The following is a 13,911-nucleotide window of genomic DNA, read 5'->3' as shown; positions in this document are numbered from 1 at the left end:
TGTCAGATGAATTACAGCCCCGTTAGTTTCTCAGAAAGCTTTTCTCATTTGATCGGAGGATATTACCCGCCAGCTTATAGTCATGATCCGAAATATCAGTTCACAGGTTCCACATGAAATAAGGCCATGCTGCTCCACGAAATACAGCTGTAACTCAGGCGAGTGAAAGTCACACATCACAAAGTGCCGAGAAAGCTTCTTTCCAGGTTTTATCTGAGGATATTTTTCTCCATACTTCACGGTTTCCAAATATCACTCCTTGATTCCCGAAGAACAGTCTTTTACGAACGGTTTTAAGCGAAAACGCCACCTGTAGATATCTACGCAGAACACAACACCGTTTTTCTAGAAAGTTCCTTTTCCAGTTTCTTTTTATCCGAGGTGATACTTTTTTCCCCATAATCTCAATGGCTTCCAAATATCACTTTTGAAATTCCACAAAAACAAATCTTTAATAAAAGGCTAATTAGTGAAAGCTGTAACTCTGTGGAGATGAATCGGCAGATCAAAGCACTTTCTCAAATCTTCTTCCTCATTTCTAATGCAGGATATTTCATTTGGCCCTATATTCTTTCAGGGGATCCGAAATATCATTTCTCATATTCCACAGAAATAAGGCGAGCAAACAGCTACACGAATTACAGCTGTAACTCAGTGAGTGGAAGTCACACATCACAAAGCAGTTTCTCAGAAAGCTTCTTTCCAGTTTTTATCTGAGGATATTTCCTTTTTCACCATAGCCCTCTAATGGCTTCCAAATATCACTTTGCAGATTCCACAAGAACAGTCTTAGCGAACCGTTTCTTGAGGGAAGAGCTGTAACTCTGTGAGATGAATTCAGAGAACACAGAGCAGTTTCTGAGAAATCTTCTTTCCAGTTTTTATGTGAGGATATTTCCCTTTTCACCATAGCCCTCCATGGGCTTCCAAATATCACTTTGCACATTACACAAGAACAGTTGTAGCGAAAGGCTTCTTGAGGGGAAAGCTGTAACTCTGTGAGATGAATTCACAGATCAAAAAGAAGTTTCTCAGAAATCTTCTTTCTCTTTGTTATCGGAGGATATTTCCTTTGGCCCTATAGTCTTCAATGGGAACCAATATATCAGTTCTCAGATTCCACAGAAATAACGCTAGCAAACAGCTCCATGAAATACAGCTGTAACTCAGTGAGTGGAAGTCACACATCAAAAAGTAGTTTCTCTGAAAGCTTGTTTCCAGTTTTATTCTGGTGATACTTACTTTTTCACCATAGGCCTTTATGGGCTTCCAAATATCCCTTTGCAAATTCCACAAGAACACACTTAGCGAATGGCTTCTGGATTGGTAAGCTGTAATTCTGTGTGATGAATTCACAGAACACAGAGCAGTTTCTCAGAAAGCTTCTTTCCAGTTTTTATCTGAGGATATCATTTTTCACCATGGCCCTCCATGGGTCAAGTATCACTTTGGGAATTCCACAAGAAGAGAATTATCAAAAAGGCTTCTTGAGGAGAAAGCTGTAACTCTGTCAGATGAATTTTCATTATGATCACAAAGAAGTTTCTCAGGAACCTTCTTTCTCTTGTTATCGGAGGATATTTTGGCCCTATAGTCTTCAAAGGGATCCCAAATATCCGTTCTCAGATTCCAAAGAAATAATGCTGGAAAGCAGCTCCAAGAAATACAGGTGTAACTCAGTGAGTGGAAGACACACATCACAAAGCAGTTGCTCTGAAAGCTTCTTTCCAGTTTTCATCTGAGTATATTTTCTTTTTCACCTAGGCTGCCTAAGGTCTTCCAAATATCAATTCTAGTAAATCTAAAGAACAGTCTTAGCCAACGGCTTGGAGTGGAAAGCTGTAATTTTTGTGATGAATTTACACAACAAAGAGCAGTTTGAAATCTTTTCACTTTTTATCTGAGGATATTTCCTTTTCACCATAGCCTCTTTGGGCTTCCAAATATCACTTGGTAGATTCCACAAGAAGAGTCTAGAGAAAGTCTTTTTGTTGGGCTGTAACTCTGTGATGAATTACAGATCACAGCAGTTTCTGTGAAAGCTTTTTCTCATTTTGACTGAGGATATTTCCTTTAGTCTCTATAGTCTTCAAAAATCCTAAAATATCAGTTCTCAGATTCCACAGAAATAAGGCTAGCAAAACAGATCCATGAAATACAGCTGTAACTCCAGTGAGTGGAAGTCACATCACAAAGCAGTTTGTCAGAAAGCTTCTTTCCAGTTTTTATCTGAGGATATTTCCTTTTCACCATAGCCCTCTTAATGGCTTCCTAATATCACTTTGCAGATTCCACAAGAAAAGTCTTAGTGAACGGTATCTTGAGGGAAGAGCCAACTCTGTGAGATGAATTCACGGAACACAGAGCAGTTTCTCAGAAATCTTCTTTTCCAGTTTTTTATGTGAGGATATTTCCTTTTTCACCATAGCCCTCCATGGGCTTCCAAATATCACTTTGAACACACATAATAAGAACAGCCAGCAGTAAAAGGCTTCATGAGGGGAAAGAAAAATTTCAAGATATGAATTATAGATCACAAAGAAGTTTCTCAGAGCTTTTTCTATTTTGATCAGAGATATTTTGAACCTATATTCCCAAAGGATGCGAAATATACGTTCTCAGATTCCACAGAAATAAGCAGTGAGCAAACAGCTCCATGAAATACAGCTGTAATTCAGTGACTGGAAGTCACACATCACAAAGCAGTTTCAGTAAGCTTCTTTCCAGTTTTCATCTGAGGATATTTTTCACCTAGGGCTCCTATGTGGGCTTACAACATCCCTTTTGCAAATTCTATAAGAACACTCTTAGCGAAGGGCTTTGAGGAAAGCTGTAAGTATGTGAGATGAATTCACAGAACATAAAGCAATTTCGTAGAAAGCTTCTTTCCAAGTTTTTATCTGAGGATATTTCCCTTTTCACCATAGCCTTCCATGGGTTTCCAAATATCACTTTGTAGATTCCACAAGAACAGTCTTAGCCAAAGGCTTCCTGCAGGGAAAGCTCTATCTCTGTGAGATGAATTCGCAGATCACAAAGAAGTTTCTCAGAAAGCGTCTTTCTCTTTGTTATCGGAGGATATTTCCTTTGGCTCTATAGTCTTCAAATGGATCCTAAATATCAGTTCTCAGATTCCAAAGAAATAAGGCTAGCAAACAGCTCCACGAAATAGAGCTGTAAATCAGTGAGTGGAAGTCACACATCACAAAGCAGTTTCTCAGAAACCTCTTTTCCAGTTGTCATCTGAGGATATTTTCTATTCACCATTGGTTTCTATGGGCTTCCAAATATCCCTTTGCAAATTCCACAAGAACAGTCTTAGCCAACGGCTTCTGGAGGGGAAGCTGTAACTCTGTGACATGAATTCACACAACACAGAGCTGTTTCTCAGAAAGCTTCTTTCCAGTTTTTATCTGAGGATAATTCCCTTTCACCATTGCCCCCCCATGGGCTTCCAAATATCACTTTGGAAATTCCACAAGAAGAGTCTTGGTGAAAGGCTTCTTGAAGCAAAAGCTGTAACTCTGTGAGATGAATTCATAGATCACAAAGAAGTTTCTGGAGAAAACTTTCTCATTTTGACTGGAGGATATTTCCTATGGCCCTATAGTCTTCAAAGGATCCTAAATATCGGTTCTCAGATTCCACAGAAATAAGACTAGCAAAATGTGCCCACGAAATACAGTTGCAAATGCAGGAGTGGAAGTCACACATCACAAAGCAGTTTTTCAGAAAGCTTCTTTCCAGTTTTCATCTGAGGATATTTTCTTTATCACCATAGGCCTCTATGATCTTCCAAATATCCCTTTGCAAACTCCACAAGAACAGTCTTAGCGAACGGCTTCTGGAGTGGAAACCTGTAATTCCGTATGATGAATTCACAGAACACAGAGCAGTTTCACAGAAAGCTTCTTTCCAGTGTTTACTGAGGATATTCCCTTTTTCAACATAGCTGTTCATGGGCTTTCAAATATCACTTTGCAAATTCCACAAAAACAGTCTTAGCAAAAGGCTTTTTGAGTGGAAAGCTGTAACTCTGTGAGATGAATTCACAGATAACAAAGAAGTTTCTCAGAATGCTGCTTTCTCATTTTGATCGGAGGATATTGCCTCTGTCCCTATAGTCTTCAAAGGGATCCGAAAGATCAGTTCTCAGATTCTACAGAAAAAAGGCTAGCAAACAGCTCCACGAAATACAGCTGTAACTCAGTGAGTGGAATTCACACATCACAAAGCAGTTGCTCAGGAAAGCTTCTTTCCAGTTTTCATCTGAGGATATTAACTTTTTCACCATAGGCCTCTAAGGGCTTCCAAATAAGCCTTTAAAAATTTCACAAGAACAGTCTCATGAATGGCCTATTTCTGGAGGGGAGCTGTAACTCAGAGATGAATCATGAACACAGAGCAGTTTCTCAGAAATCTTCTTTCCTGTTTTTGTGTGAGGATATTTCTCTTTTCACCATAGGCCTCCATGGGCTTCCAAATATCACTTTTCATATTCCACAAGAACAGACGTAGCGAATGGCTTCTGGAGTGGAAAGCTGTAACTCTCTGATAGAATTCACGGAAAATAGAGCATTTTCTCAGAAAGCTTCTTTCCAGTTTTTATGTGAGGATATTTCCCTTTTCACCTTAGCCTTCCATGGGCTTCCAACTATTACTTTGGAAATTCCAGAAGAACAGTCTTAGCGAAAGGCTTCCTGAGGGGAAAGCTGTAACTCTGTGTGATGAATTCACAGATCACAAAGAAGTTTTTCCAAAAGCTTCTTTCTCATTTTGATCGGAGGATATTTCCTTTGTCCCTATAGTCTTCAATGGGAACCAATATATCAGTTCTCAGATTCCACAGAAATAAGGCTAGCAAACAGCTCCACGAAATACAGCTGTACCTCAGTGAGTGCAAGTCACACATCAAAAGTAGTTTCTCTGAAAGCTTCTTTCCAGTTTTAATCTGATGATATTTTCTTTTTCACCATAGGCCTCTATGGGCTTCCAAATATCCCTTTGCAAATTCCACAAGAACACGCCATTTAATGGCTTCTGAGTGGTAAGTTGTGATTCTGTGTGATGAATTCACAGAACACAGAGCAAAGCCAGAAAGCTTTCCAGTTTTTATTCCGAGGATATTTCATTTTCACCATAGCCTTCATGGGCTTCCAAGTATCACTTTGGGAATTCAAAGAAGAGTATTATCGAAAGGCTTCTTTTGAGGGGAAAGCTGCACCTGTCAGATGAATTCACAGATCACAAAGAAGTTTCTCAGAAACCTCTTCTCTTTGTTATCGGAGGATATTTCCTTTGGGGCTATAGTTCTAAAGGGATGCTAAATATCCGCTCTCAGATTCCAAAGAAATAAGGCTAGAAAACAGCCCAAGAACACAGCTGTAACTCAGTGAGTGGAAGTCACACATCACAAAGCAGTTGATCTGAAAGCTTCTTTCCAGTTTTCATCTGAGCATATTTCTTTCTTTTTTCACCATAGGTTCTAAGGTCTTAAAATATCAATTTGCAAAATTCCAAACAACAGTCTTAGCCAACGGTTTGAGGGAAAGCTGTAATTTTGTGATGAATTTACAGAACAAAGAGCAGTTTCTCAGAAATCTTCTTTCCAGTTTTATCTGAGATACTTTTCACCATAGCCTTCCTTTGGGCTTCCAAATATCATTTTGCGGACTTCCACAGGAAGAGTCTAGAGAAAGTCTTTTGTTGGGAAGCTGTAACTCTGTGAGATGACTACAGATCACAAAGAAGTTTCAGAAAGCTTCTTTCTCATTTTGATTGAGGACATTCCTTTGGCCCCGTAATCTTCAAAAGGGATCCGAAATATCAGTTCTCAGATTCCACTAGAAACAACCTAGTAAAACAGCTCCACAAAATATACTGAATTCAGTGAGTGGAATTACACATCACAGCAGTTGCTCATAAAGCTTCTTCCAGTTTTTATCTAAGGATATTTCCTTTCACCATAGGCCTCCATGGGCTTCCAAATATCACTTCCTTTGGAAATTCCACAAGAAGAGTTTAGCGAAAAGCCTTCTTGAGGAGAAAGCTGTAACTCTGTGAGATGAATTATTATGATCACAAAGAAGTTTCTCAGAAAGCTTCTTTTCTCATTTTGATCGGAGGATATTTCCTTTAGTCTCTATAGCTCGCTGATCCTAAATATCAGTTCCTCAGATTCCAAAGAAATAAGAAGTTAGCAAACAGCTCCACGAAATAGAGCACCCAACAAGGAAGTCACACTACAAAGCAGTTTCAGAAAGCTTCTTTCCAGTTTTCATCTGAGGATATTTTCTTTTTCACCATTGGTTTCCATGGGATTCCAAATATCCCTTTGCAAATTCCACAAGAACAGTCTTAGCCAACGGCTTCTGGAGGAAAGCTGTAATCCTGTGACATGAATTCAGATCACAAACAAGTTTCTCAGAAATCTTCTTTTCATTTTGATCAGAGGATATTTCCTTTGGCCCTATAGTCTTCAAAGGGATGCGAAATATAAGTTCTCAGATTCCACAGAAATAAGGTGAGCAAACAGCTCCACCGAAATACAGCTGTAATTCAGTGACTGGAAGTCACACATCACAAAGCAGTTTCCTTGAAAAGCTTTTCCAGTTTTCATCTGAGGATATTTTTCACTGTAGGTCTTATGGGCTTCCAAATATCCCTTGCAAATTCCACAAGAACATTCCCCCTTAGCGAAGGGCTTCTGAGGAAAGCTGTCATGAGATGAATTTACAGAACATAGAGCAGTTTCACAGAAAAGCTTCTTATCCAGTTTTTTCTGAGGATATTTCTTCACCATAGCCTTCCATGGGTTTCAAATATCACTTTGTAGATTCCACAAGAACAGTCTTAGCAAATGCTTCCTCAGTGGGGAAAGTTAACCTGTGAGATGAATTCACAGATCACAAAGAAGTTTCTCAGAAAGCTTCTTTCTCTATGTGATCGGAGGATATTTCCTTAGGCGCTATAGTCTTCAAATGGATCCTTAATATCAGTTCTCAGATTCCAAAGAAATAAGGCTAGCAAACAGCTCCACGAAATAGAGCTGTAACTCAGTCAGTGGAAGTCACACATCACAAAGCAGTTTCTCAGAAAGCTTCTTTCCAGTTTTCATCTGAGGATATTTTCTTTTTCACCATTGGTTTCTATGGGCTTCCAAATATCCCTTTGCAAATTCCACAAGAACAGTCTTAGCCAACGGCTTCTGGAGGGGAAAGCTGTAACTCTGTGACATGAATTCACAGAACACAGAGCTGTTTCTCAGAAAGCTTCTTTCCAGTTTTTATCTGAGGATATTTCCCTTTTCACCATAGCCCTACATGGGCTTCCAAATATCACTTTGGAAATTACACAAGAAGAGTCTTAGCGAAAGGCTTCTTGAGGGGCTGTAACTCTGTGGGATCAATTCCACAGAGCTGGGAAAGTTTCTGAGAAGGATTTCTTTCTCATTTACGATGGGAGGACTTTCCTTTGGCCCTGGTCTTCTAAAGGGATCAGATAATGGACATGAATTCCACAGAAATAGAACCTTAAACAGCTCCACGAAGTGCTGGCTATGTAAAGCAGTGAGTGGAAATACATCCTAAAGCAGTTCTCAGAAAGCTTCTTTCATTTCATCTGAGGTTATTGCTTTGCTATCACCATACCCAGGCCTCTATGGTCTTCCAAATATCCCTTTCTAAAGTTCAAGAACAGGCGTGAGATGACTGGGTGGGAAAAGCATAACTCTAATAGAATACGTTGCTGAACACAGAGCTGTTCTCGAAACCTTCTTTCAGTTTTCATCAGAGGATATTTTCTTTTTCTCCATAGGCCTCTGTATATTGCTTCCAAATATCCCTTTGCAAATTCCCACAAGAACACTTTTAGCTTGTGGAGGTTAATTGTAACTCTGTGAGGATGAATTCAAAGAACAGAAACCTTGATTTCTCAAACTTCTTTCCAGTTTTTATCTGAGGATATTTCCCTTCTCTACCATAACCTTCTGGGCTTCCCAATATCACTTTGCAAATTCCACAAAACAGTCTTAGCAAAGGCTTCTTGAGAGAAACCTCTCAAATGAGATGGGAAATTCACAGATCACAAAGAAGTTTCTCAGAATGCTTCTTTCTCATTTTGGCCGGAGGATATTCCCTTTTGTTACCTATGGTCTTCAAGCGGATCAGTATGTCTTCTTCTCAAGATTCAGCAGAAATAAGACTAAACAGCTCCGAGAAATACAGCTGTGGCACTCAGTAGTGGAAATTCCTCATCTAAAGTAGTTGCTCTGAAGACTTCTTTCCACCAGATTTCATCAAACATCTTCATTTACCACCTAAGCCTCTATGGAGCTACATATCCTGCAAATTCAACAAAGAACGGTTTGCAAACATTTCTTGAGAGCTGTAACTATGTGAGAGATAGTTTACAAGACTGAAAACAGTTCTCCAATCTTCTTTCCACCAAAACATTAGCGGATATTTCCTTTAGCCATTATGCCTCATGGGCTTCCAAATATCGCTTTCGCCATTCACAAGAACAGTTGTTGTAGAACGGTTTTCTGGAGGACAACTCTGAGGGATGGAACCTACAGAAACTTCGACAGATCCTCAAGCTTTTGCAGTTTATCTGAGGATATTTCCTTTTTCTCCATAGCCCGCGGGCTTCATAAATATCTTGGGAAATTACAAGAAGAGTCACTTAACAAAAGGCTACCGGTCGGCTTCTCGTCTGTGTGGTAGATTAGAACACAGTTCCTCAAGCTTCTTTAAGTTTTATCTGTTCCCGCGCCTTTTCCTTGGTAGAAATCCTATGAGCCAAATATCACTTTACAAATTCCCGCAGAAGAGTCGAAAGGTTTCTTGAGGATTTAGCTGTAACTCTCAGTTGGATTGCCTGGTCTTTAAAGTTTCGCCTAAACTTCTTTCTCAGCCTGATCAGAAGATATTACCAGCTAGGCCTATGGTTCAAAGGGAAACAGAAATATCAATTCTCAGGTTCCACAGGAAATAGGAGCTAGCAAAAGGCTCGAAATGCAGCTGTAACTCAGTGAGTGAAAGTCCTCACACATCCTAAAGCAGTTTCTCAAGCTTCTTTCAGTTTTCATCTGAGGATATTTTCTTTTCTCCATAGGCCTCTATGGAGGCTGCAGTATCCTTTTGCAAATTCCACAAACTAAGCTTTTATTAGCGAACGTCTTCTGGGTGCAAACGGTAACTCTGAATGAATTAACAGGAACCAGGTAGTTTCTCAGAAAGCTTCTTCTGGGGACAGCATCTGAGCATATTTCCCGCTTTTCACCATAGCCTACCTTGGGCTTCAAATATCACTTTGCAGATTCCACAAGAAGTCTTAGCGAAAGAAGAGCTGTGAGGGGAAAGCTGTAACTCTGTGAGATAATTCACAGATCAGAAAGAAGTCTCTGAAGATTCTTTCTCATTTTGATGGGAAGATATTTTCCTTTGTCCCTATACCCTAAGTCTTCAAAGGGACAGAATATCAGTTCTCAGATTCCACAGAAAAAGACCAACAACAAACTCCAAAATAAACTGCTCAGTGAGGTGGAAGTCACACATCACAAGCAGTTGCTTCTAAAGCTTCTTGCCAGTTTTCATCTGAGGATAATTGTGCTCACCACCAAACCTCCTCGACTTCATATAATAATTTTGCAAATTCCACCTGGGGCAATTTATCAAACTGAAGCTGCGATGAAACTAAACTCGGGCGTGGTTTGGGGCAGAGCAGTTTCTCAGAAATCTTCTTTCCTTATTTTATGTGGTATTGCACCACCACCCAACAGCCCTCAGGGGCTTCCAAATATCACTTTCATATTACACAGAACGATGAAATGAATGGCTTCTGGGTGGAAAGCTGTAAATCCTATTAAGATAGTTTATGAGCACCCACAGCAGTTCTCCAGAAACCTTCTTTCAGTTTTGCTATCTATGTTTTCCTTTTTTCACCAGGCCCTCATGGGCTTCCAAGTATCACTCTGGGAATTCCGAGAAGAGTCTTAGCAAAAACTGTGGCTGGAGAAAACACAACTCTGTGAGATGAATTCATGGATGCTAGAAAGTTCTATCGGAATGGCTTCTTTCTCATTTTGATCAGGGGATATTGCAGCCGGTGGCTATGGTTTTAAATGGATCAGAAATATCGATTTCTATCTATATTTCCTGCGTAGACTATGAAAACATCTCCTGACCGAGCATAACTCAGTGGTGGAAGTCACCAAATCACAAAACAGTTTCTCCAGAAAGCTGTTTCGAAGTTTTTCTCTGAGGGATATTTTCTTTTCACCATTACCCTCCCCAGGGCTTCAAATATCACTTGGAAGTACAAGAAGAGTCTTAGCGAAAGGCTTCTTGAAGCTGTAACACAGTGAGATGAATTCTGGTCCACGAGGAAGTTTCTGAGAAAGTTTCTATCTCATTTTGATCGGAGGATATTTCCTTTGGCCCTATACTTTCAAAGGGATCCGAAATATCAGTTCTCAGATTCCACAGAAATAAGACTAGCAAACAGCTCCACAAAATACAGCAGGATGTTTCATTTGGCCCTATATTCTTTCAGGGGATCCAAAATATCATGTCTCATATTCCACAGAAATAAGGCGAGCAAACAGCTTCATGAATTACAGCTGTAACTCAGTGAGTGGAAGTCACACATCACAAAGCAGTTGCTCAGAAAGCTTCTTTCCAGTTTTTATCTGAGGATATTTTGTTTTTCACCATAGGCCTCTATGGGCTTCCAAATATCCCTTTGCAAATTCCACAAGAACACTCTTAGCGAACAACTTCTGGAGGGGAAAGTTGTAACTCTGTGAGATGAATTCACAGAACACAGAGCAGTTTCTCAGAAATCTTCTTTCCAGTTTTTATGTGAGGATATTTCCCTTTTCACCATAGTCCTCCATGGGCTTCCAAATATCACTTTGCACATTCCACAAGAACAGTTGTAGCGAAACGACTCTGGAGGGGAATGCTGTAATTCTGTGACATGATTTCACCGATCACAAAGAAGTTTCTCAGAAAGCTTCTTTCTCATTTCTATCAGAGGATATTTCCTTTGTCCCTATGGTCTTCAAAGGGATCCAAAATATCAGTTCTCAGATTCTACAGAATAAGGCTAGCAAACAGCTACACGAAATACAGCTGTAACTCAGTGAGTGGAAGTCACACATCACAAAGTACTTTCTCAGAAAGCTTCTTTCCAGTTTTCATCTGAGGACAATTTCTTTTTCACCATAGGCCTCTATGGGCTTCCATATATCAATTTGCAAATTCCACAAGAACAGTGTTAGCGAACGGCTTCTGGAGTGGAAAGCTGTAATTCCGTGTGATGAATTCACAGAACAGAACACAGAGCTGTTACTCAAAAAGCTTCTTTCCAGTTTTTACCAGAGGATATTTCCCTTTTCACCATAGCCATCCATGGGCTTCCAAATATCATTTGTAATTTCCTCAAGAAGCATCTTAGCGAAAGCCCTCTTGAGGAGAAAGCTGTAACTCTGTGAGATGAATTCACAGATCACAAAGAAGTTTCTCAGAAAGCTGCTTTCTCATTTTGATCGGAGGATATTACCTTTGACGCTATAGTTTCAAAGGGATCCGAAATATCAGTTCTCATGTTCCACAGAAATAAGGCCAGCAAACAGCTCCATGAAACACGGCTGTAACTCAGTGAGTGGAAGTCACACATCACAAAGCAGTTTCTCAGAAAGCTTCTTTCCAGTATTCATCTGAGGATATTTTCTTTTTCACCATAGTCCTCTATGGGCTTCCAAATATCCCTTTGGAAATTGCACAAGAACGCTCTTAGCGAACGGCTTCTCGAGGGGAAAGTTGTAACTCTGTGAGATGAATTCACAGAACACAGAGCAATTTCTCAGAAAGCTTCTTTCCAGTTTTTATGTGAGGATATTTTCCTTTTCACCATAGCCCTCCATGGGCTTCCAAATATCACTTTGCACATTCCACAAGAACAGTTGTAGCGAAACGATTCTTGAAGGGAATGCTGTAACTCTGTGAGATGAATTCACAGATCACAAAGAAGTTTCTCAGAAAGCTTTTTTCTCATTTCTATCGGAGGATATTTCCCTTGTCCCTATGGTCTTCAAAGGGATCCGAAATATCAGTTCTCAGATTCTACAGAAATAAGGCTAGCAAACCGCTCCATGAAATACAGCTGAAACTCAGTGAGTGGAATTCACACATCACAAAGTAGTTTCTCAGAAAGCTTCTTTCCAGTTTTCATCTGAGGATATTTTCTTTTTCACCATAGGCCTCTATGGGCTTCCACATATCCCTTTGCGAATTCCACAAGAACTGTCTTAGAGAACGGCTACTTGAGGGGAAAGCTGTAACTCTGTGAGATGAATTCACAGAACACAGAGCAGTTTCTGAGAAATCTTCTTTCCTGTTTTTATGTGAGGATATTTCCCTTTACACCAAAGCCCTACATGGGCTTCCAAATATCACTATTCATATTCCACAAGAACAGTTGTAGCGAACGGCTTCTGGAGTGGAAAGCTGTAACTCTGTGAGATAAATTCACAGAACACACAGCAGTTTCTCAGAAAGATTTTTTCCAGTTTTTATCAGAGGATATTTCATTTTTCACCATAGCCCTCCATGGGCTTCCAAGTATCACTTTAGGAATTCCACACGAAGAGTATTAAAGAAAGGCTTCCTGAGGGAAAAGCTGTAACTCTATGAGATGAATTCACAGATCACAAAGAAGTTTCTCAGAAAGCTTCTTTCTCATTTTGATCGGAGGATATTTCCTTTGGCCCTATAGTCTTCAAAGGGATCCGAAATATCAGTTCTCAGATTCCACAGAAATAAGATTAGCAAACAGCTGCACAAAATACAGCTGTAACTCAGTGAGTGGAAGTCACACATCACAAAGCAGTTTCTCTTAAAGCTTCTTTCCAGTTTTCATCTGAGGATAATTTCTTTTTCACCATAGGCCTCTATGGGCTTCCATATATCAATTTGCAAATTCCACAAGAACAGTGTTAGCGAACGGCTTCTGGAGTGGAAAGCTGTAATTCTGTGTGATGAATTCACAGAACACAGAGCAGTTTCTCAGAAAGCTTCTTTCCAGTCTTTATCTGAGGATATTTCCCTTTTCAACATAGCCGTCCATGGGCTTCCAAATATCACTTTGCAAATTCCACAAGAAGAGTCTTAGCGAAAGGTTTCTTGAGGAGAAAGCTGTAACTCTGTCAGATGAATTCACAGATCACAAAGAAGTTTCTCAGAAAGCTTCTTTCTCATTTTGATCAGAGGATATTACCATTGGCCCTATAGTTTCAAAGGGAAACGAAATATCAATTCTCAGGTTCCACAGAAATAAGGCTAGCAAAGAGCTCCACGAAATACAGCTGTAACTCAGTGAGTGAAAGTCACACATCACAAAGCAGTTTGTCAGAAAGTTTCTTTCCAGTTTTCATCTGAGGATATTTTCTTTTTCACCATAGGCCTCTATGGGCTTCCAAATATCCTTTTGCAAATTCCAAAAGAACACTATTAGGGAACGTCTTCTGGAGTGTAAAGCTGTAACTCTGTGAGATGAATTCACAGAAGACAGAGCAGTTTCTCAGAAAGCTTCTTTCCATTCTTTATCTGAGCATATTTCCCTTTTCACCATAGCCTACCTTGGGCTTCCAAATATCACTTTGCAGATTCCACAAGAAGAGTCTTAGCGAAAGGCTTCTTGAGGGGAAAGCTGTAACTCTTTGAGATGAATTCACAGATCAGAAAGAAGTCTCTGAGAAAGATTATTTCTCATTTTGATCGGAGGATAGTTTCTTTGGCCCTACAGTCTTCAAAGGGATCCGAAATATCAGTTCTCAGATTCCACAGAAATAAGACTAGCAAACAGCTCCACGAAATACAGCTGTAACTCAGTGAGTGGAAGTCACAC

The 13,911-nt window shown here is 39.8% G+C and overlaps 1 pseudogene; it reads right to left on the bottom strand.

Moving 5' to 3' along the window:
* Window positions 1–549: 549 nt before the first annotated feature.
* On the bottom strand, window positions 550–7,266 carry LOC116273595 (annotated as a pseudogene).
* Between the last annotated feature and the right edge of the window lie 6,645 nt (window positions 7,267–13,911).

The sequence above is a fragment of the Papio anubis genome, unplaced genomic scaffold (assembly GCF_008728515.1).
Source record: "Papio anubis isolate 15944 unplaced genomic scaffold, Panubis1.0 scaffold93, whole genome shotgun sequence".
In the NCBI taxonomy this organism is placed as follows: Eukaryota; Metazoa; Chordata; class Mammalia; order Primates; family Cercopithecidae; genus Papio; species Papio anubis.
The sequence above is the reverse complement of the archived record's forward strand: the minus strand, read 5'-3'. Positions and strand labels throughout refer to the sequence as shown.